The sequence below is a fragment of the Eschrichtius robustus genome, chromosome 5 (assembly GCF_028021215.1).
Source record: "Eschrichtius robustus isolate mEscRob2 chromosome 5, mEscRob2.pri, whole genome shotgun sequence".
Classification (NCBI taxonomy): Eukaryota; Metazoa; Chordata; class Mammalia; order Artiodactyla; family Eschrichtiidae; genus Eschrichtius; species Eschrichtius robustus.
This window is the reverse complement of record NC_090828.1, coordinates 88,756,701-88,782,349: the sequence shown is the minus strand read 5'-3', so window position 1 is coordinate 88,782,349 and position 25,649 is coordinate 88,756,701. Positions and strand designations below refer to the sequence as shown.

Below are 25,649 nucleotides of genomic sequence, written 5' to 3'. Positions count from 1 at the left end.
TCAAATTTAGCAGTCTCCATAGTGTCTCCATTTATAAGAAAGCAGCCTACCTCAGAGCAGTACTGAAGCAAAAACTGGTTCTTGCTTCAAAGACTGTGGTTGCTAAAACAGTCTCCCCCAAATGTGGAAAGTTTACTTCCACTATATAGCTAGTCAGGGACTATTTGTTTGATAGTCAAAGTCAAGGAACTTGAATTCAGGTGGAACTCAGCAGCTCACCTCTGAAGACGGGGATCTGGGTGAGAATCATAGATGATCCCTCAACCAGTGCTGACACACATCTTTGGGGTAGGACACAATAATAAAAGAAGTTCACAAAGTTCTCCATAACCTTACAAAAGCCAACTAACACTTTTTAACACTTCTAAGATGACTCTCTCACCAGAGAACAGTGTTTCTGCATTCAGCACAGAGCTATAAAGGGGATTAGAAGCACTCCTTAAAATGGTCAACAGCCACGGCAGCAAAATTGCAGTGCTGAAGTCCTGTAATTTGGAGAACAGGTATTTTTATGCCTTAGCAAGCTTTCTATTTTATTTCACTTTTGAGAGTCACAGATGCTAGTGTTTTAATGAAAATTTCTTTTGCAAAAGTGACAATATGCACCACCCCCATCCCGGGGAAGTGACTTGTTTTAGGGCTGTAACTCCAGTATGAGCATGATGCTTGGTGAGAAATACATCACTTAAAGTAGGGAGGGAGAGTTTCAGGAAGCATCAGGAGGAAAATAAACTATTTCAGCAACAAAGTTCTAAGTTGCAATTTAAGGTGATCAGCTAACAGGAACTTGCTTGAAAGGACGGCTGCTGCTCTGCATGTTTTTGTCATTTGCAGAAGCTAAAAGATCTGCTAAAGCCAAGCAGTTCTGGCCCCCCGCAATCTTTCTATAGCATGCTGTGCTCAGTTATGTTCAGCGACTAAAAGCAATAACGTTTTGATTCGAGACTAATACGTCTAGCTCTGCAATTGATTGTAAGCCACTTCATGAGACAGTCTGAAATCCTTCCTGTGTCTACTAGCCTTGATGAGCTCCTTAGCAAAATAAATTCGCAATTTTGAAGCTTTTTTCCCCCTACTTTCCTACTGCCAAGACTTTCTAAATAAACCCTCTGTATTTTCTCCCACAGCATGATTCACAGGTGGGGTTGCAATTCAGAGATGCTTGTGTTTAATCTGGGTTTAGGTGCTCATGCAGTTCTCAGCAATATCTTCTACATTTGTACTTGCTTGACCTGATTTAATTCCATTTTTATTTTCTGAAAGCTCAGAGGTATGATACAAATGTCAATAAAAATTAATCTCTGTCCAGTATCAACCCCAAAGGACCTTCTCTATCTTAACCCAGAAAGCGATTTTTCTCAGCAACTAATTTGTAATTATTATTATTCTGGACTAAGTTCTTTTTAAATTTTAGTTACTGAAAAAGTCAAATGTTAGGGGATGGGTAGTATTAGTGTACTTGAAAGATCGCTCTTATGTCTGCTCTTTATCTCGTCTAAAATATGTTGAAAATATGTTTTTCCTCTAGAGCATCTCAAGTTGATCAGTAGTGTTAAATTGGCTGATCCAGTGGCAGAGCTTCTGTGCCTTGTAAATGTCAGGTGCCAAGGTTAGTGGCAGCACCAGCTCCTACCACCTTGGCTTGCCAATATAACTCAATGTATCTTAAATGAAAACAGCAGTTAAAGCTGATTCAGTCTAGGGTCCCTCTTCTGAGATTGAAGATAAAGGAGTCAGTAGGTACTAAATGTCACCTTGGTTTAAAACTGACAACTGCTCTCTATAAAGGAAATGCAGATCAAAACATTTGTCCCAGGTCATGGGACAGACATATTAAATTAAATTCACTTTTGGCATATTCGTACACTATTAATTATTAGCAAAGTATATGGTCTATTGCTACTACTGAAAATAGTAACAATTTAAATTTCAAAATAAGTAGAGACTTTAAGGAAAAGATACAATCATGACTAATGTGGAAACAAAGGTGTAATTGATCTGGCTCCTTCTATGAGACATAGGGGACAAGTAATTTTCAGCCTCTTTGGACAGCCATCCAAGTTTTGCTGATAACTGAAGATGATGAAAAAAAGAAGGTAGAGGAATATATGCTGATACTGTTACCCTTGTCAGGGCTACGCATAGAAAACACACACTGTGGCCAAGGCTAAAGTGTTGGAAAGGAGTCTAAGAAATTTCCACAGCTTGTAAGTCCCAAGTCCAGCTGTGCCTTTTGGTGAGAGGGGCAGATGGTCAGAGGAAGGAATAACACTTGTCACACCTCTGGAGTTTTTAGGGGGAAGGAAGATGCACCCCTGACAGCAAACTTACAAATTTTTCCAAGGACTAATTTTCCCTCCTTTTCCTCCCTAGACCACAAGCTGATTGGCATTTTTCTGGTGTGTGCCCTTATCTGGCCATTCTTTCTCCTTGTTTGACTGCCTTTGGTGATACGTTAACCCATGTTTCACAGGTACAAAATCCTCGTCTAATGTGTTCAGCCTAGTATAATATGGCACTAAGTATACATTCAAAGAAGAATGTTTTTTCCCCCCTAACTCCAAACTCCTCTTAAAGTCCCCTTTGCTTGAGTCTCAGATTCCATCTAGGAATGATCCTGCACACCTGTAGCAATTCTAATGTTTGTGAAGATTTTATTTGTGCCCTCAGGTACTCAATGACATTTATTTCATTTTTTCAACCCCTTGGTGTGGAACGAGACTTGGGATCAAAAGCAGAGTCATGCCTAGAGTCTGTCATACAGAGCGAAGTAAGTCAGAAAGAGAAAAATACCATATGCTAACACATATATATGGAATCTTAAAAAAAAAAAAAAAAACGTTCTGAAGAACCTAGGGGCAGGATGAGAATAAAGACACAGACGTAGAGAATGGACTTGAGGACACAGGGAGTGGGAAGGGTAAACTGGGATGAAGAGAGTGGCATGGACATATATATACACTACCAAATGTAAAATAGCTAGCTAGTGGGAAGCAGCCGCATAGCACAGGGAGATCAGCTGGGTGCTTTGTGACCACCTAGAGGGGTGGGAGGGAGATGCAAGAGGGAGGAGATATGGGGATATATGTATACATATAGGTGATTCACTTTGTTATAAAGCAGAAACGAACACACCACTGTAAAGCAATTATACTCCAGTAAAGATGTCTTAAAAAAAAAAAAAAAGAGTCGTGGATAAAGAATGTCCAAAATGCCGTAATTATGTTGTATCTTCTGTAGTAATGGTGTGAAAGGGTCAGAAATAAGGGAAGGTGGGGACTTCCCTGGTGGTGCAGTGGTTAAGACTCCACGCTCCCAATGCAGGGGATCCGGGTTCAATCCCTGGCCGGGGAACTAGATCCCACACGCATGCCACAATTAAGAGTTCTCATGCCACAACTAAAGGAGCCCGCTGGCTACAACTAAGATGTGGCACAACCAAGTAAATGAATGAATGAATGAATAAATAAATAAATAAATGAACTATACTAGAATTAGGTAAAAAAAAAAAAGAAAAAGAAATGAGAAAGTGCATCTCAGATACTCGAAACATTAGTCTGGGTACAACATACCTTCTAACAGAGCAGAGGAACAGAAGAGTGGACCATAGTAAGAGTTGATTAAATATTTCACATCCTGCCAATTAGTTCTACAAAAAGGAAATTCAACAGTTTGCCTACCTTCTTCAGAAGGGAGGGGGGTGCACTAAAAAGAAAACAGCAACAACAAAAACTCTAAGAGTTAATCTTGTCAGCAACTAAAGAGGAAATATTTCTTTATACTGAAGATTCTAAAAATAAGTACTGGGTATTTTGCCAGGAGTTCTAAAAAAAATTAAAGCAAATTTAATGTAAGTTTTCACAAGTGAATTTAATAAAAAATATAAACTATTTTTTCCAAGATTTTATGTTTTCATGAGTAAACATGTCAGTCATACAAGAGGGTTGCTGAATATCTCAGACAGACATCACTATTCTCTAATACTAAGTCTAGTGATACAAGAATGTGCGTGTGTAATAAGTTGAGCAGTTTTAAAGTGGGTTTAAGAGCAACAATTTTTACAACTGACTAAACTTCAACGCAGACTTGTTTCTTTCTTGTTCTGTTTCTTGGCACATTTTAAGTAACTTTTAGTTTTAGTTTTGTTTATTTTCTTGAAAAGTCATCTAGCCTTACCAGTTACTCTTTACCTCAAGAGCAGGACAGAGTTGCATGTAGTAGGAAACTAAATGGGTCAGTAAACATGTCAATAGGGTTCCAACTTGGCAACCAGCTAAATATAAGGTCTTAGATCAGGCACTTCGCTTCTGTGGGCTCCATTTGCTCATTCATAAAAGGTTAGATAAGGACTATGCTAATGTTTTCAAGCATTTACAAACATATGCCTAACGGTATAAGAGGCTCCGTGATTTAGGATGAGAGGAGAAGAGAAAGGACTGGGCCAAAAATAAATGAATAAAGGGCAAACTCTTTGATATTTTCACATAAAATTTACATTCACCTCCACAATATATTGCTGTACAAAAATAAGGTTTCAGATTGCCTCTATAAACAAAGAGCTGCCATCTGTCATTTTTTTCCAGCACCGAACAGGTAAATTTTTAGAAAATTGTGCTGGATAAAAGAAAGCTATTACTATAACAGAAAAACACACCTGACTCCGCATTGGACCACTTCCTTTAGCTCTAACCCTTGTGCTCTGCTGCTGTGCTTAGTCATGCTGACTCTGCACCTTTGTAAAAGCATGTTGTCTATAAGCCTGAAATATACAGGATAGCCCATTCTCAAGGCTCTAACTTTTAAAGTATAACACATTTCCATTCATATAGAGATAAAAAGTTGCAGAACAGAAAATAGCATTTGTTTTGTTGAAAGTTTATAGGAACATTGTGACCAGACCTGCATGCACAGCTGCGAGAACAGGGGATTCTGACACCAAGAAATTTTCAAGAGCCAGCCACACCCCTCCCCTTTTTAGCAACTCATCTCTTGTTGTACTGGCCTGTCATGTGGCAGTGAGCGCATGACTGAGTAACATTACCAAGATCAAGGGCAATGTTTAGACAAACTCTCTCACATCTACTTTGTATTACAATTTTCCTAGAACTTTGGTTTATATAAATACATGGATATAAGTGGCAATGGCACATTTTTTAAAACTGATTTGTAAACTATGTCACCGAAGAGAGATGACCTGTATATAGGGAGAAAATGTATGGTATAACATTTTCAGAACCACTGTTGTTGGCAATTTTAAGTAGTTTCTTAGAGCAGTAAGGTTGCTTTTGTCACATAAGTGAAGACAAAATGTCTCTATAATCATCCATCTTGCACCTTTTACCACTCCTTTTACTGAGTATTTCATCCAAAGATTTTTTTTCCAGTATAGAGATGGCTAATTACATTCTTCCTTATTTTAGCATTACTAATTCTAATTACATGTAAATGGCTAGTGTCAGTAACTTATAATATTCATGACTTCTTCACCCAGCTCTCAAGCTTTACTTCCATTGCTATCTTTTCATTATCACAATTTTGACTTCAAGTTATTGATTTTGTCGGGGTTGGCCTAACAAAATATTTGCTAAGTGAGCCAGTTCTTATCATGAACTATAAATTTATTTGTTCATTCAAGGTCGTAAATACATATGTTCCTCCCTTCTCCCATATGGAAAGTAATAAATCAATGGTGAGTTGGAAGACTATTTCCAGTACATTTCTCTTGCTTGGTAATGCATGTGTTAAGTTTCAATTTTAATTATCACATTAAGATCATTGAAAGATAATCAAGTAGATGCACTTTTGACACATTCTCTCTAGTGAAGATACATTGGTTGCTCAGGCATTCAGGCTGTGGACTGGCTACCACTCCCAGAATTTTCCTTCTGATTGGTACAGCTCTATGTATATAGAAAGCCATACTTTTTTTCTTTTAGCTAACCTCATGCTTCCAAAAAAAAAAAAAAACTTGTTAGATAAAATATACTTCTTAAGTTATTATAATAGTGACAAATAAATTTGTTCAATCATTAGCTTCTATCCTGTCATCACTAAGGCAAAGAATGAGACTAACCTCTGACTGCTATTTGAACTCTGAGGTAGAGCTTTGAAGCACATTTACATGCATTGTTTGTACTGTTTGAAAAAACCTTCTTTTTCTTTTAAGCTTTGCTGCCCCTCTTTCATTCCAAACTTATTCAATCATGTATATGGCATTGGGCTGCACCCAATATTTATCTTGTTATACTCCACAAGCAAAGAGAATGCTGAAATTGACTATAAATGAATCTTCAAGGGGTATGTTTCTTATAAATGTGTTCTTCATTGTTTATTTACAAAAAAAATTTTTCTTCTTGTGCTTTTATTCCAAAATTTGCTTAATTGGTTTTAATGTATGCTCAAGTAATCACTTAATGTCATTATTGCTCTTATTTTCTTCTTAAATTATTTTATCTATATAGACTGTTGTTACGTCGTATTAATTTACTAGTAATGGTTGAGCTAGTACTTTAGTTCTTAACTGTCAGGTAGATTGTAAAAAGCCTCTGAAACAAGACCAAATTAGTCAGAGTCATTTAAGATATCAGATTTTCTGCATTTTTCAATGTTTTATCTTTTTATTGGTTGCTAGCTAATTTATAAAAATTCTTGTTTTTAACTCAGATCAATGTACGCCACTTAAAAACACATTTTCCATTTTAAACACATGAACTTTAGAGATAATTCTTTAAAAGACAGAATTGTTGGTATTTTTCTAAGGTCAGAGACCATTTGTTCACTAGGAAGAGTAACTAAGCAAAACCATACATTTGTTAAAAATATATTTCCTGGCAAAACTATGATGAAAATACTGAACTTATTTGAGTTTACCAAGTTTTCTTGATGCAAAACAAATTGTGAAAAATTACCGCTACGGTGAAAAATACCCTGCTCCCCCAAAATGTGTATAGCCATATGCTAAAATCAACCACATCTTCCATCTAGACCATCAAAACAACCAAACCAGACTTTCCATTCCTCTGTTCCAACAGACCAGTTAGAGGCTCCAGTGAACCAGCATCCTAAAGAATCTGCTCCTATGGTTTTACTTGCATTTAAAAAAAAAAAAAAATTCTTTAATATCATTTCCTTTTTCTATCGGGTTACTGGTATCTTAAAAAAAGAAATCAATCTATGGTACTTTAATAAAGATTAAAGAAAAAAATAGTTTACCAACATGTTACAGAGATGCAAATTTGCTTAACTCTTTGGGTTCATTGTGGTATATCTATAACTGATTAAGGAACATTCTTCAGGATCAGATATAAAAAGTGTCCCAACTGAAATGAAGTATTTATTCATAAGCAGCAGAGATCAAAGGAGAGAAAGTAGATTGAATAGAATTTGGGAATACTATGTATGTTTACTGTCTTTTATGTAAAAGGTGGCCTTGACTTTTATTTTAAAGCTCCTTGTTTCTTAAAAGTATTATTTAAAAGTATTTAAATGGCTTATAGGAAGATATATTGATAAAAACTGATATGATTCTTCTGTAGAGGACACTTTTTCCCTATAATTTCATTTCATGTACTAGTGTCTTTCCTCAAATTATCACCTCCAGGCCATTCCAGAAAATGTCCTAAAATATAAATGAACACTAGAAGCAAAGAATTACATATTCTCACACTGTCCACTGAAAATTCACCAAAAATGTCAACAGCAATCGGGCCAAGTGACACAGTAAGTTTATCTTAATTTATAATGCTTCCAGTTATGGCTGATCCTCATGTTTCCCAGAAAAGCAAGAAGAAAAAGTCAAATGATTCCTGCAAAGATTCAATACTGATAGGACCTTTGCTAGACAAGAGAAAGATAAATCTGTACCTTTAGGCCTAGATATTTTGGAAACTGACCTAAATATGTTTCATGAGAAAATGTGTTTAATGAAATTTGGTAGCATATATCTTTTTGTTTTTCTTAAATAATCAACCCCTAGACACATACCAACAGAAAACAAACTACAAGCGTATTCACTTGCCTTAAAATTTGTGATAAAAGCAACTCAACTTTTTTTGGAAATATAATGCATCCTAGTTAAATTAGTTTTGGAAGCTTAAATTTGGTATAATTTCCTAGCACCAGAGAGTTCATGGTGAAAGTGGACAAGTAAAAATATGAGTTGAATTTCTTAGTATGAAAGAGATACGGAACTTAAAAGATCAAAGTTCAGAATAAATGGAAGAATTAATTTTTTTTCATAATGCACTATTCCTTCAACATTAGTATGTGCTCTGTGCCAAAACCAATAATAATACAGATAATGTCTAAAATTGATAGATACTCTATACAAAGGGAATTTGAACCTAATTCACACCCTAACCTCTAAGGCTGAAAATCTAAGGCTGATACCCTCTGCTCTAGTGGCTGTGATAAAAGACCAAACATGCAGAATTTTTTTTCCCCACACAATACCTCATTAAATGTACTGATCTGGAGGAAATGAAAACACTAGGAGCTATTTAATCCTTAAGCATATAGGAGAGATAAGAAAACTAAAGGAAGAAATAAATGAAAATTAAATAGGATATGAAGGATGAGGAACAGAGAGATGGAAAAGGAAATTTCAGGTTAGGAAATAGTCATAGTGTTCAGGCTACTGAATGTCATGAGCACAGTTGACCTTTTCTTCTAACCATTTTTTAGTTAAGAGAGACTGTTTCTCCATAAGTACCCAGAAAGTTAGGGGCAGTAAAAGAATAGCAGGGGCAGTAGGGACATATTAATGATTGCCACGGGCTAAGTGAAAATGAGCATTAAAATTAAACTCTCCCTTTCTTAAGGAGTTAAAAGCTGAAGTAGAAGCAAAGGTGAAGGGATTTTGACATCTGATACAGTCCCAAGGTTATAGTGTCTGGGATAAGGCAGGGCAAAGTGTCTCTCAACTTATGTTAAGAGATTGGTGACAGGATTGTAGGTGAGAGAATGTTTAGATAAGAATGAATAAGCCTAAGATCTAATGAAAGAGTTGAGGTGGATGTCTATGTTCTGTAAGTTCTTAGTATTTGCGCTTTAAACATGGTTCTGTTATAATGACATTTGGCAAAACCAAGAATGTAACAGATGCTCTAATAAAAAAAACATGCATCTTTAACTATATACTTGAGCGAGAAATTATACTGAAGTATATCACTAATGAACTCCTTAAAGAGTATACTACTTCTGACGGAAAAGTTTTCCAATTTCAGGCAGAAGACCAACAAACCTTTAGGTCAAGGAATCATGACATTGAAAACTCAAATGTTTATAACCAAGGTCACTTGGTCCAAATAGAACATTCTTTCCTGGATTTTTGTTTGTTTGTTTTAACTTATGAAATGGCAGCAGAGTACGGAGAAGAGGAAACATAAGCACTCCGGTTTAATTTAGATTGATTATTTTGTCTTGTGTTCATCAGAACAATATCTTGGATTTGTAAAACAATTTGTTTTAGAAAATCATGTATTTGTACACCTTTCACACTCAGAAGTGCCCTTTTTTAAAAAATTAACTTAAGTTAAATGGAAATATACTACTACTAATTTTAGGCCAATTATATTCCTAGAAAATATAGGTGGGTAATTCACAGCAATAGAAACTGTTCCCTACACTTTCTCCCACCTCAACATTTTATATGTCTCCTGGTCAGTTACAGAAAATTAAATTTAGTTTAAGAACACTATAGTTATGAAGAAAACGTGACACATGTACCTCAGTTAACTTTGAGCTCCTCTTTTACTTGCATTAGTACACTTTAAGTGAGAGTTGGCACTCTGCTAAAAAGAAGTTCAAATTCCACGATATTCCATCTTACAACATTTTTTCCATGGGATTAAATTTAATGTTTTCTCACAAACTACAGATCAGCCTTTCAAGAATAAATTTAAGTTTCCTTCACAGCGAGGGGATCCATTAGTAAATTTATAAGATTAATATTTGGAGTTATGAAAGTAGCCATCTGAAGGCTAAAAGCAAATGGTCAAAAACTGCTAAATATAGAAAGAGGGATGAAGGGATGGTATTTGTCCAGAAAACTTTATTTCATACAATTCAGTACTGGGTATTTTTTTTTTTTTAATATCATGCAGTAGATTAATTCTGTAACCATTTTTAAATAACGGTGCTTCATATTTGTGAACAAATGCATATGTAAAGTACATACATGTAGCTTTAATAAAAGCTACACCAAACAGGTTTGCTTATCTTTGGACTACAGATTTAAGTAATGTTTGTTTTATTCTGGCTTTTGCCTATTTTTAATTTATTCAAATAAAAATATTAATATATATTTTATAAGTAAAATAAATTTTAAAAACTTAGCTTCTTCAAACATTGGGAGAAATCTTGTGAACAACCATATTGCTGCACTGATGATTACCCAAGTAATAATCGACTCGGTGTGAAATGCTGACTGATCAGAGATCAGAAAAGTAGACATTTCAGAAGTGTCATTAATTAAGAGAAAATGTTCACAATCTTTTAAATGTGGTAATTAAACTTGCAACAAATAACAATAAAGATTTGAATTTTATTAGACATAATGGGGGTTTTGCAATTTGATAAAGAGGATTTTTTTAGTTAGTCTTTTGAATACAGATAAGAATATGAATAGTCTTTTTGGTTGGGATGATAGAGCAAATCATTTAGGATGGTTTTCCCTGTGAAATAGTTATGTTACTTTTAGGGATTTATTCTAGGGGCAAATATGATAAAGTAGAAATAAGTTAGGCTTTGGCATGAGCCTATCTGGTTCTGAATTCTAACTACTCTACTTTCTAGGTATTTGGCATAGATTAACTTTAAGAAGAAAATCTGTTTATTTTTAATCTGTAATATCTTTCCTCCTCTATAATGAGAAGGTAATAATTCCTACTTTGCAAACTAAAGAACGTATGAAAAGGAATATATATATATATAATGCCTAATAATAGATGCTCAATAAAAGCAAGCTATTATTCTGCATATGGGCTAAGATTTCTCATTTATTATAAAAATGTATTTATAAAAGAAAAATTAGAAAATATAAATGGTCTAAAATAAGTATGACTTTTGTCCAATGAAACATTACATAGATATTCAAATCATTCAGAAAAATATTTAAATGGTATGGAAAGATATTCATGTTTTATTGTTCGGTTAAAAAAAGGTACAAAATATATGGAGTGTGATCCATTATCACTTTTAAGAAATACATAAACATAGACATAATTGAAAGGATATGAACTAAAAACATTATCTCTAGGTAAAAGATGATTTGTTTTCATTTTTCTTATCTTGATTTTAGAAATTATAATTTAAACATATATTACTTTCATTACAAGAATACATGATTTGGTTTAAAAAAATCAGGGTCCTAAAATAAAGTTACCTGTACTATACATTTTAGGGAGCATGGTAGTTGGTTAACTTGGAAATTCTACTCATCATTTTTGAAGTTACAGTGAATTGGGGTAATAGGTGAGGCCAAACACCATAATCCATTTCAAACATCATTAGCAGAACAAGCCTGGAAATTATTCCTCAGTAATATCAACCCTTAGTATACCAATAAATACATGTCATGAAAGCAAAACCTGTGACTATCCGGAGGATATTGGAATCAAAAGCAATAAAGTAGTGTGGCTTATGAAAAATAAATCCAACCAGTCAAATTCGATAGATTTTCCCTCCAGTGCAGTAATAGAATTAGTTGATTACAGGAACACATTTAAACAAAGCATGGGATAATTTATGACATTTGCTCAGAGAATTGATTCAAAGTTGAAGCGAATGCAATTCTCTGCCTGACAAATTGAAGACGGAAAGTAATAATACATGAAAATATTTTGAAGGATGAGGAGTTATTTGGTGGAAGTAGCACATATTGTAAGTTGTATGATTTTAGATCTGTATTTGTGACCTAGAATTGGGTAATCAGTAGTACATTTATTAAAAAGCACAGTTAATAATTTGAAAAGCCTTACAACTGACACAGAGGAAAAGTTACTTCTGCAGAACCACTAATAGAGATTTAATTCTCTAAATTGAATGTGGGCTAATATATTGTTTTGAAGAGAAAGGAAATCCAGAGGAAAAATATCTTAGCTATTCTTTAGAGAAAGGTAATAGCTAGCAATAGGAGAGTAGCATAAGAACCACACATGCATGTACCCAACAATCCTCAGTTTGGCCCTATGAGGTGGGTCTTATGCTCCATTTTATAGATGAGGACCCTGAAGAACAGAGAGGTTAAATAATTGGCCCAAGGTCAAACAGTAAGAGGCAGAGCCAAAATCTGGTTTACCTGGAATGCTTTCCTCTAATGTCTATAGACCTTTGCACTGTGCTGCAGTAATTAGATACAGGTTTGCAGTATGACTCACTAGCTAACCTGCTCACCACCTTTCCAGTACAACTAAGGAGCTATATTGATTGAGGCAACATGACTTAAGGAGATTGGCATTGTATTACAGTCCTGGTAATTCTACCTAAAAGATATGTGATCTTGGTCAAGCCCCTTAATTAAGATCTGGTCTCAGTTTCCACATCCCTAAAATAAAGAGAATGGGATGACCTCCACTGTTCTCTCCAGGCCTAATATGTAATTCTCATCTCAAAGCCAATAATTTGTATGTCTGAGAAACTTTTAAAATGTGTTATGAGTCCTAGGGAAGGGTTATAAAAGAAAAGATCTGAGTTGCATTTGACAAGACACTATGATGTGGGTTGGACAAGAGAAGTGCTGTCCATAGAGACACATCACCTTGTAAAAAAAACTACCAGTTGTCACAGTAAGAGGCTTGAAGAAGTAGAACATCACACTTTCTTTGTTAGCCTTTTTCCATTTTGAAACTTCTATTCTATGATTTTCCCTTGGAAAACAGTACTTTCAGCTCTACAGTAGGGGGAAAGAAAAACCTAGTCTAGCAGTATTTTTCAAGAGATGTAACACAGCTTCTGAAGGTGCTATAGCTGTGGGGAAAAAAAATCTCAGGAAGAGGAACTTGCAAAGAAGACTGTAGAGAGGAGAGAACTTGCAAAAATGAAAGTCATCTCAATTGCCCAGTACTTCTCTACATAGTAGTCTGTTCAAGCTGAAGATTCTCACTCACTCTTTTCAAGGGCTGGAACATGAGACAGTAGATGCAACAACTGCCTGGACCTCCTCCTTTGGTCCCAGGAGAGGAGTGCCAGGCCCTTGGGCATGACCTTACCCTCAACTGTGAGTCTGACTTGAATCGGGAGCCTTCACAAGCTCCTAATAAAGGATGAGAGTGCCTAGGGAATGATTTCTTCCTCTATTTTCCTTTTTGTTTTAAGCAAGTAGAAACCCAGGGCTCTGAAGAAGAATGATAAAATCCAAGTTAAGTGAGTTGTTCCTATTGCCCCAAAGTTAAGAAAACTGTAGACTGAATCACCCTGGCGGTAAATCAGAGAGATCCACAAACACATTCCTAAAATGTGACTCTGCGTCCACCTCCTATTCAGGAGTAAACTGGACAGTAGCAATGCGATATCAGTGAAGCAAATTCAACACTTTTGATGTCTCACTAGCATCATGATTAAAAGGCCATTTTGAAATAGGGTAGACATACCATTTATTTTCACTTTGGTCTGGAAAGACTCCTGATCCCATAGGCTGCAGCAAAGCAACCTCCTTGATTGGCTCTATCTGCTCTGACATGGAAATGCTTGGCTTAATACGTTTGCCTTACATCTCTTCCTTTAAACATCAGTTCTCTTTCTGCCACCTTTCTGTCTGAATTTTATGGGTGGGAGGTGCCAGGAGTGTTGTGTCTGCCAACAGGTAGCCAGACACTAGATCAGTCTCTCTCAATCAGCAAGTCCCCATCTGTTAGCTAGAGTCTCTATGCATTCATTCTGCTTATTACAGCAGCTGAGCCTTAAATTGGGTTCTTTGTGGGCTTCAGGAAGATGCTTAACAAGGTGAGCCAAAAGAAGTCTGGCCATTAGGAGATGTGTTAAGGAGACCTCAGCTGGAATGTTTTTTTTTTTTTTTTTATGTTTTTCAAGTGCTTGTCTACAGCTTCCCCTGATAGCTTTACCACATGACTTCATTGGGGCATCAACCAGACATGCTATTTGATACTTCAAACAAAAATGCTTGTGCCATGCTATTTTTTAAGCTTAATATCTTATTTTGAGTTTTAAAATGTTCAATAATTATCAATATCCTGGCTTAAGCATTATTAGTTTTGAAGGAGAGTCTTAGTAGATAGACTTTAAAGATATAATCAGCTCTTACCAGGGAAAGCCAATTTAAGTTCAGGATAAAGAGATCTGTAATCACGAATCACACATCACAGGGTTAGATGGTACTTTAGTGGCAGTGCAGCCTCAGGATGTGCTCCCCAGTGGTTAGCCATAATAATTCCAAAGAAGTCTGATGGACGGGCCAGCTCAAGGAGGGAAATCCACATTTTGTAAAGGGGTTGGTACAGACTGGCTTGTGCCAACCAATAAAATAATGATCTAAAATGACTGAATATTTTACTAGGTTCAGACATTCTCCAAATGGATTTACAGCTTCAAAATGTTCTTCGAGCACATTTTCTTCATTTTCGTTTCCTATTCTGTTCATGCTTGAGTGATACTGTAGGTGGAGTAAAATGAGGGGGGAAAAAAGAACCCATTTCTATAGAAAATCATCATTAGAAATTCTTTACGTGGGATCCAATTGAGCAAGAGCCTGATAACTAGCAAAGAACTGAGTTGGTACAAGTCATATTTCTCACAGAATAAGCAGAAAGGTCTGGGCGAGAGTGGGCATTAAATGAAAGCATTTTTATTTAATTGAGGTTTGAAGTCTACGCCCCTCTTCCTCCACTCAGCAGACACAAAGGCAAAACTGTCTCGGAGCCGTGGGCAGGCAATTTGAGAAACGTGTGAAGAGCAATTTCCAGCTAAGCCAATTTTTGTCAAACATCATGTGGCTTGGCCAGTATGGGCTTTGCTAGTAGAATCTGAAGCCCGAGGAATCCAGCCCCCATCTCAGACGCCACTCTGTGAGAAGACGTGAAACCAAGAGTCCAGTCTCCAGATGGGAGAGGCTTTTAATTAGCTGAGTGAGAACCAGGGTCTGGGCACAGCAAGTCAGACACGTCCTTGCTGGCATCATCATTACTGATTCAAACCGCACGAGGAGTACCTAGGAGCTGCCGAGGAGAGAAGCGGAGTCCTCCACAGATTTGAACCATACCTGAACGCCAGGGAGGAAAAGCAAAAAGTGCTTTCTTTGCAAAAATATTTGAAAGTGCTGCTTTAACTCATTTAACGTCATAATAACAATGTGCTGCCCTGCCCACGTTTTAAGGCTACTCCTGTCTGCATTTCTTTTCCAAATTAGACATTTCCAACATTTTTGTCCTTTTATCCCCAACTGCCCATTATATGCTAGTTAAAAATCAATTTTTATAGGTACAATTTGTGCCTGAAAAGGTAAGGCCAGCGTTAAACAATATCACTAAATACAGTATTTATGAGTTAGAAGAAACTTGTTTCATTATTAAGAGTTATATAAAAGCTTACCTACTTAACACATGATTACGTGGTTTTTAGACTCAGGAATTACATTATGCGCACATGACTGCCTACACTCTATGATCTGACCTGAAGTCAAAACTTCTGATTATCAAGCTGGACACCATTCACTGTATAGAAATTTTGTTTTTTTTTTTTTTTTTTTTTTTTTTTTGCGGGGGGGTGGGTGGAACTTGTAGGTTTTCCTAAATGTAAAGACTCCTTTCTCAACATGTCAGTTCTCCTTGAGTGGGTCAAGTATTGAGCTATGACCTAATAGCCTGTCAGGAATTAGGAAATAATAACTTGAACACAAGAACCAAATAAAGTGTAGGCCATGGGAGGACATGGGGAGGAAAATAAAAACAAAACAGGAGATTATGTCACTGACTGGAAAAAAAAAAAAAAAAGAGGTGGTTTCCCCAAGCAAAGCCGATTTTCCTAAGGGCTCCCCTTCATTTTAATACTGAACAATTATTTATGTATACAAGGTTTTTAAACAAAAAGGTTTTTAAACGAGAGAATACTTCAAAGTCATCCAGAGAACTTCCTCCAAATTCATATTCCCCAGGCTTTGGATCACACTGGCTCAGAATATCCAGGGATGGTATTTAGGCCTGCTTGAACATTTTGCAAAGTTTCTAGGAGGCTCAGAGGCATATTCCCGGTTAAGAATAGTGGTAGAGCTGCTCACGTTTCCTAGGTGCTACCAGATGGTCTGCTACACCCTCAACTCTCCCTGATTCCCATCCAACTTGTCTCCTACTTACACATGTAAATTTAAAATGTCAAGTGAAAACTACACCCAGTTACTGCTCCTTTCTGTTCCGACGCACTTTTCCATATCAGCATACAAAATCACCTAGTTTTCCCTGAAGCCCCGAGGAAAGTGGTGTGAAAGCTTTCACTTGTGCTTTCTACTAACCTTTTTTCTTCCTGTAGGCAGTAGTATTTTTGGACAAATGGTGTTTAAGCATCATGATCTGAGGCTTAAATTTAGTTCAGGTAGCTTACCCCTATCACTAATTTCCGCTTGCAGAGTCAAGCCACAAAAGTATCAGTGAGAAACACACACAAAGATTTTACCAAAAAATGATAGTGAGTAGGCTGGCAGAATTTAAAGGGGGAAGGAGAAAGGCACAATAGAGTTTTCCTCAGAAATTTTAAAAGAGAGCAGCCATCATTATGGGGCAGAAAATATTACAGCCATTGCAACAGAAATATACAAAAGTCACCTTAACATGTCATTCAGATTGCAGGTTGGAAGACTTGATTATAACCTGAATTACTATTAAAGCAACTTGAAGAAACTGTCCATCATAAAGCAGATTGAGGGGCAATGGAAGCAGAGAAAAAGTCAAAGTGATAGATCTTGGCATCACTAACTGACATACTATTCAAAAACGCAAGAACTTCAGCTGCTGGCCTTAGAGTATTTTATATTCCAATTTCAATGACGAGGCCATACCTAATGAGAAGATGGATGGTGGGAGTTGTAACCAAGGACTAAGTATTCTGATAACTTTTAGCAAGATGGTTGTATCAGGCTATGCTTGCCTAAAGCTGTTAAATGTTCTATGATTTTAGCTCCACCTATTCTGATTCTAGATCAACAGTCTGGTCTATGGCCAGTAAATGGTTTGGTTATGAAAACACAAGGTTCCAGTTCCCTGAACTGCATTTATTGCTGTGAGTTAATGTTTATGATCATCTTCCTGTCAAGGTCTGCCCACAGACAGAGAATGGACTGGCCCTATAGACTTTCTTAACATAACACACAATTAACAGTCAGATCCATGGTATAGCTTTAATTCTTAGTTCAGGGCTTTAGCTCTCTCACAGGGACTATTGATAGCCTTCTAGCTTTTGGCTATGGTCTTACTCCCTCCAGCTAGTCATTCAACAAGGTTTTCAGAATGACCTTCTTCAAATGCAAATCTTGTCATTTTATTCACTTGCTTAAATCCCTTTAATGTCTCCCCACTGACTAAAGAATAAAGTTTAAATTGCTTAGATGAATAAGGAAGAGCCTTGAGCCCAAGATGAATAAGGAAGAGCCTTGAGTCCAGCTATCACTTACCTTTTCAGTTACATCTCATGAAATAAACTCCCACACCATCACAGTTACCTGGCTTGGAGGCTCTCAAATACATTAAGCTTTTTCACAACTGCATGCTTCATGCAGTTGCTAATGCCGAAATGGCCCTCCTCTCTTTTCTGCTTGCCTAAACACAAGTAAATGTTCTGTCTGGTCTTGGCATGATAGTCAAGACTATGAAGCATTTCTTAAATATTCAACTACCAGGATCATTCTTTTCTCCATGTCTCTGTTGTGTGTACTTCAGACTAGAACCTACAGCGCTTAATTGCACTTATTACTTTATATATCTGCCTTTATTTTATTACAACCTCACTGAGTCTAGTGACCATGTCTTACTCATCTTTGTAGTCCTAGAACTTGTCATAATATTTTGCCTATAGTAGGAACTCAGTATTTGTTGACTGACTTAAATAGCTAAGGAGGCTCAAATTGCCAGCTAAGGAGGTTGGCAATTAGATCTTGAAATAGGAAAAAAATAACCTTTATTAAGCACTTACTGTAAGCCAAAGACAACACTGAATCCATTTTAATTGATGAATTAATCTCTAGATTATCTGGGAGGAGAACAGAGGAAAGGCAATAAATACAGTGAACAAAAATTCTACTAATATAATCAACCTTGGAAATCTAGTAAACTAAAACACTAACAAGAATAGCAATAAATTTAATTAAATGAAAGCAATTTAATCTATATAAATTGTACAGATTCATGACTATATTTAGCAGTTAGAATTTTCTTAACACCAGAACCTCTTTCCATACAAAAGATATTTAAAACATTGTTTTGAAAACAGAAGATAAAAAGATACTTAAGGAAAACAGTTAAAAGGTAATTTCCATGGCCAATATGCTTTATTCTGGCAATTATTTTTAATGAGATCATGATTCTTTTATTTTTAAAATGACATTTACTTTTATTTTGGTTTCAGGGCATTTGTGTTTGTGATAAGTTTCAGTTTTTTGTTTTTTTGTTTTTTTTGTTTTTTTAATATTTCTTAAGGGCCCCTCTGCCTATCTCCTCAGCATTATGAAATGCTCCTGAGAGCCGTTTGGATGATAACAAGTGCTGCAAACTGCAGGTGAATGGGTCTCAGAACCATGCAAACAGCAAACAAAAGCATTTTATAATAAAGATAGAGACTGGGGAGTCCTTATGAATATGTTATTAAGCACCTGCACTCCAGTTCCTAAACTGGAGCTATTTGAAAAGAAGAGATGCTAACTTTCAGCCAGAATTGATGTCTGTCGAGAGACTGTGATTTCTTTTTTTTTTTTTTTTTTTTTTTTTTTAACAGCTAAATTACCCCAACTGAAATATGCTTTCCCCCAATACCTATTTGAGTGCTGAAGTCTCACCGTACAGCTAATCCTACTCCAGCCATATACCTGGGTAGGTAGAAAGGGCTTGACCTCCGAAACATTAAGTCATTTTCTATGCTGGGAGTTATTTTTTGTTTAAGAAATGAAAATGATCATCTGAAAGACAAAGCCTAGCACAGAGATAGGTGTGTTGGAATGTACTATTCAGAGGAAAGAGTGTAGCAATGAAATGCAGGTGGCATAAGAGAAAAGTGGGTAAAATAATCAGACGTCAGAATGGAGAGACCTGTGGGGGGAATACTTTAAGGAGGACTTGCCCAATCTCTTCAAGCCTGTAAAGAAAGTCTGAGTTTGAGCAAATATGGAGATGGTATTTAGAAACCCTAATCTCCATGGTTTAGGGAAACCCAGCAGAAGCAGCACGTCAGCTGGATCCAGACTCACCTGCTGCGAAGGCCAGCATGGCACTAAAAACAAGAGCTGTGTGACAGAAAAAATGCTAACTTTCAGCCAAAACTGAGAAATTGTTTGTTTTAAACTAAACTAAGTTATGTAATGGTAGAAAGAGATGAGCTATTGAAAGGGAACAGGGCATCTGGGTTTGGGACGCTGGAGACGCAGGGACCTCTCCTCCCTCAGCCTCTCTAGGGGCAAGTTGTTTCTGGAACAAAGGCTAAGTGAGTTATGTCTGGGTTTCTAATGTTCTTCTCTTTAATTGGCATGCATTGCCCAGGCTGAGTATAAAACTGCCTTCCTCTTTCCATAATGACTCTAGATGGGGCTGAAATATGTACTAGTGACAATGGCAGTGAAGAAACTCATGGATGCTCTTACGGGTTGAATTTTGTCTCTCAAAAAGATATGTTGGAATCTTAACCCCCTGTACCTGTGAATGTAACCTTATTTAGAAATAGAATCTTTTCAAATGTACTCAAGTGAAGATGAGGTCATTAGGGTAGGCCATCATCCAATATACTGGTGCCCTTGTAAGAAGAGGGAAATTTGGACAGAGACACACAGAGATGGGAACATCATGTGAAGACACAAGACACAGAACGAAGACAGCCATATGAATATAAAGGCAGAGACTGGCCTTATACTGCCATAAACCAAGGAACGCCTGGGGCTCCCAGAAGCTAGAAGAAGCAAGAAAGGATGCTCTCCTAAAGGTCTTGGAGGAAATAGCCCTGCCAACACCTTTTAGATTGTAGCCTCTCGAACTGTGAAACGAAAAATTTCTCTTGGTTTAAGCCATCCAGTTTGTGGTGTTTTGTTATGGCAGCCCCTAGAGATGGCAACCTCATCACAGGAGTAATAGCAACTCACTACAGTGGCAGCAGTAGAGATCAGCAGAGGAGCCTCTGAGCTTCCCAGGAATCATCTGTAATCACCTCTTCTCAGAGGGGTGATAGCAGTTAAGACACCTACACCTTTTTCAAAGGGGACTTCTTTTAAGAATTCCAGTGACACCAGGATATGTCTCCTAATTCACTGGAGGAATGACCCCAAGGAAGAGACAACATTCTTTCTAATAGAGACTTATGAGATGCAGAATAATAGAAGCATCTTGGAAAGGGAACTTAGATTTCCTCTGGACTCTGAGTAGTGAAGGCTTCATCTAAATCTTACCACAAGGCCAGTCTTCTCCTAGGTAGGGAGGGAACCACGTTCTCCTAGGTGGACAGATTTTTCTGAATATGGATGTTGCCAACATCCCAGCCATGGCTTACTAAAGACTTGTTGCTTATTAGGATACAGAGCTTCTTAAAAGTCAGAGAAACCCTCTTCAGGGTATTGTGGGAATAGATCTTAAAATACAAAATGTATTTTTCAACTTCAAGAAAGACAATAAATTATTGGCTTAAGGGGAAAAAATCATGTAATAAGGCTGGCAGACTCCCAGTTTGGTCTAGTTTACCCCATTATTTTATACATAAGAAAACCAAGGTCTGTGGGATTACGTAATTTTAGGCAACATCGGTTTCCTGTCTTGTGCTTTCTCACATTCATAGTACAACATATCACTTGCAAATCATGTTAGAGCTCTTCTGGTTGACACTAATGTTGCTCCAGTTATTGACACTGGCTCATATTAAGTCATCCTGAGAAGTAAACTTTCTTCCAGTACTTCACTTAAACATCTTAGACGAAAGCACCTATGTTAAAAACCTCATTTATTTTTATTCTCATAAGAGATCCACTGCTTTGGGTCATCATGATAGAGTTTGCTGTCCTCTCAATACATCTCAATTTCCATCACGTTTTCAGTCACTTCTTTAGGCTAGTTTTAAAATCCAGTTGGCAGAATTACTATGATTTCTCTTTTTTTTTTTTTTTTTTTTTTTTTAAACCAGCTGATCCTCTTGCAAAGAGTCAAACAGTCTCCAAGAAGGAAAAATTATGCTGTGTATATAACGTTATCTGCAAATCAATATTACTCATCATAATGTTTCAGGAAATAAAGTTACTATGGACATATGGGAACATTACAGATTTCTACATTAGTCCTAGGAATAGGTATTCAAAATGGTAGAAATAAAAGAAAAAAAGTTTACATTATGCTAAATTAAGCCCAATTCTCACAACTGGCAAGTCTATTTCTGGATCACCTAGTCTCCCAGTAGTAGAGACAGGCTTTAATCAAGTGAAATCAGAAAACTTATTTTTTTTAACACATGAACACATACACACATACACTGCAGAGCTGTGTACAGTTTAACAGGTTACACATTGCACAACTCCAGGGCACACAATTTTCATCACAGTCAATGAAAATGTATCACCTTCTGATGGAAATCTCAACCAACAAGCGGGTTACAGTGACCTTATGAAATATATATCTGAACAAAAGGAAAATAAAATTGTGTCAGTTCTTTGAAAAAGGTAAGATTCATCTGAGTTATATGACACACTTTAAGTTAATGAGCTACATCATATTCTAAGGTTAAAGTTAAGTTATTAGAAAACGTCATTCCTAACCAGGACAAGAAGATTTCATAATTCTTTTTCCACTTCTAAATTTTTATTCCTTGATAAGAGTCTCTTTCATATAAAACTACTAAAGGGCTAGAGCTGCAAAAATGTCTACTGAAAAATATTGACATTCTCCCTTCTTTATACTCAATCCTATTCAAATTGCATGTGATTAGTAAACACCTGTGTTTGTAAAAAAGAATTAGATATGGAAAAGGCAAGAGGATCTGCTTTTAATATTTTTTTCAACTTGGAGCAAACGACAATATTCAATTTTTATTACACACACCTTCACACAGACACATGCACACTCACACAGACACATGCACACTCACACATAAAGCAGGATTATAAATCAACACCTACTCTCTACCCAAAACTCTGAGCGGCAGCAGCAACAAAAAGCTAAAATATCATTTGTGACCTTAATTGAAAATGGAACAAACAACAACCCCCAAAAATCTCAGGAGAAGATTAAAATAATCCTAAAAATTGTACATGGTATCCAAAGATAAAAATAAAGTGATTAAAAATGTGTCTTTTTGTTCTGTTGTCCTTTCTCTAAGTGCTAATCAGATTGATAATCTCCTAGGAATGCTTATCCTACTTTGCTAAACCCTTCATTAAACAAAACCTCGGGTACAGAAAGACCTAATGACACCTAAATCCAAAATAAATAAATGAGTAAATAAAAACACATAGATACATGCCTATAAGACAGACATTTTTTTCATCATCTCATTTCAGAAGACAAATACTTGCATATTGTTTTGTAGTAGTAACTGGAGCGTTGTAGAAATCTGAAGAGAGCCGGAAGTAGGTTTCCGTTCTGTTTCTACTCTATACCACTGGTGTGACTCCCAGCAAATAACTTAAAGAAACTGAGGTCTAGGTAGGTTATCTGAAAAATGAGGTAAACACTTTCTTCACTTTTTAAAGTTTTTTTTTTTTAGATTTTTTTTTGATGTGGACCATTTTTAAAGTCTTTATTGAATTTGTTATAATACTGCTTCTGTTTTTTGTTTGTTTGTTTTGGTTTTTTAGCCACGAGGCATAGGGGATCTTAGCTCCCTGACCAGGGATCGAATCCATACCCCCTGCATTGGAAGGCAAAGTCTTAACCACTGGACCACCAGGGAAGTCCCACTCTTTACTCTTGAGGTTGTCTAAAGTATATAATATAGTGAAACTTTTCTGGCATTTTTACTACTATTAAAATTTTTGATCAATACTAAAGACTAAAGGATATGCAGCAGTTACCTAAAATACTATAGCGAGGGAAAGGCTTATCCTTCGAGAATAGCTTACTTGCTCACATGCCTGGACTCCACTGAACCCATTTTGTTCACCCTTCCTGAAATATATTTTCTGACTGAGCTTAGAGAACTATGTGTCTTTTCCTCCTCAAAGCATAGCTCAAGCCTCATTTCCTTTATGAGGTCTGTCCAGATTAAACACTGTGTGAATCAAATTACTGGCAACATTTCTAGAACATATATGAAGCGATATCTTTTAAAATTCACCGCAAATCAATTTTGGACTGAGGTAAGACATAATAAGTAAAAGAGTAAAAATAATAATAATAATAACGGGCTTGTGAATACTTACAAGTGGGAATTTCAGATCCTAAAAACCATTATTGTTTCATTAATTGAAATCAAATCGATCTAATGCCATATCTGCTTTGGAGATATAACTGGTGCATCTTGGACATGACATTGTTATATTTTTATTTTAGTAAGATATCCAATAAAGTTTCCCATGAAATCTTTATCACAAGGTTGATAACTTGAATAGTGGCCAACAGTCTGGAATAAGGACAATGGGGGGTCCCCTAGGAGGTTCACTTCACAGTTTAGACTTCAATGTAATCAGTATAATACACTAATTAGTAACATGGCTGGGAATGTAGAAAATATCCTCATCAAATTTGCAAATGTAACACACTAGGACAACAGATAGTGTGCTGAAAAACAGAATTATATATTTTTTAAATCCCAAAGAATTAAAAGCCAAAAATAAGATTAAACATACATAAATGTCAACTTTTATAATTAACTTAAAAAGTAGAGCTCAAATGTGAGATTAATATCTTTAAGGCATGGCTGCCAAAATACAGACATGAATGGTACTCCTCCTTTGCAAATAACAGTGACCCATAGTTGGCTTAAAAGCACTGAAAATAATTTTGCAGAGCATCCTTCACGTTGGAAAAAACCCAGAAGCCAAAAGTTTGCAAAAGGGGAGATAAAGTGTCTTTCCCAAGAAGGAAAACCCCCTCCTCCTATTCTTCCTTGCCATAGCTAAGTCAGGCTAGACTACTGCAAAAGATTTTATTAACCACTAAGTGGAAACAAAAGAGAACTGGAAAGAATATAAAGAATATACAAACAGGGGTCTTAGATCAATTACAAGTTGATATGGGATCAAAGAAATACTCCATCCTAAACACAAAATACTCCATCCTAAATATGGAAACCACTTGCTGTACAAAGCTCTTTAGCCACATTATATATTGAAATGTTAAAATTGGTCTAAAAACCCAGCTCCACAAACTGAGTAAAACTGTTTTATCTAATATAATATTTTGTAGTGGATAAGGAGGTTTTTGAAGCCTATATAAGAACATTAAATATGCTCAGGTAGCAACAGAAATTGTAAAATTGGTGGTAAACTGTATATATGACTGATTACAAATCTGCTAGAATATGCTCTTAAGAGAAACTTCCTAAAAGTGTTTTGAAAGGAAGCATTCTGTAGCCTTCAAAAGACTATGTTTGGATGGTAGGCACGGAGTGATTTTTGTTTTGCTTTTATGTATTGTCCAAGTTGTACTTTATAATTAAATAAAGATAATAACTTACATAGATTACTCTTTGTATGTAGTGTACTCGTTGCTCTACTTGCATTATCTTTGCAATAACTCATTTAATTCATGCTAAGAGATCATGAAATAGTTACTCCAATTATCTTTATAGATGAAGAAACTGAGATGCATGAAACTAGATTATTGACTGTGAACATTAAGTATTATTATAATATTGATAATAATAACTATACCTAGTAGTGAGACTTCGATTCAAAAATCTGGCAGTTTACCTCTAAAGTGCAAACTCTTAATTACCCTATAATATAAAATGATGCCCAACCTAGTTTGGTTTACAAGTCAGAATGCCTCATTATGCCATAATTAATTTATAGTCAACAGCTTAAAGCATCTACGTCCTACATTTCTTATGCTGAGATAGCTAGACAATACCTATTCCCAAAGTACTGATACAACGTTAACGGTGTGACCTTACACAAATTGTATAACAATGAATCTTATTCTTATTTTCAGATGAAGAATTAACACATACCATGTAGAGTTTTTATGATAAAAATAACATGCATGAAAGGCTTATATCAATGACTATATTGTTGTTGTTGTCTGGGAGAAATTGTCCCCATGACTCTCTAAATATTGTTTTCTAAGAAAAATGCCCAACTTTATTTGTTCCTTTATTACAGGAAGTAGATAGATGTTTCAATAAGTGGAACTTCTTCCGCTTAACAAGCACTCACTTATCAATCCTGAACAAATCTGAACCCAGCCCAGGGCCCTATATATGGGCTGTGATAGGAGGAATACTCCAGACCCATCTATCTCACCCCAGGTATTATCCTGCTGATATTATTCTGTAGTTTAACGTTTATAAACTTGGTTGATGTGGTACCACTA

The 25,649-nt window shown here is 36.1% G+C and overlaps 1 protein-coding gene across 1 annotated transcript in view; it reads right to left on the bottom strand.

The window, feature by feature from the left end:
• Window positions 1-25,649, bottom strand: part of LRP1B (LDL receptor related protein 1B) — a 1,676,205-nt gene that overhangs the window by 1,416,108 nt on the left and 234,448 nt on the right. The gene's annotated exons all lie outside the window — the stretch shown is intronic.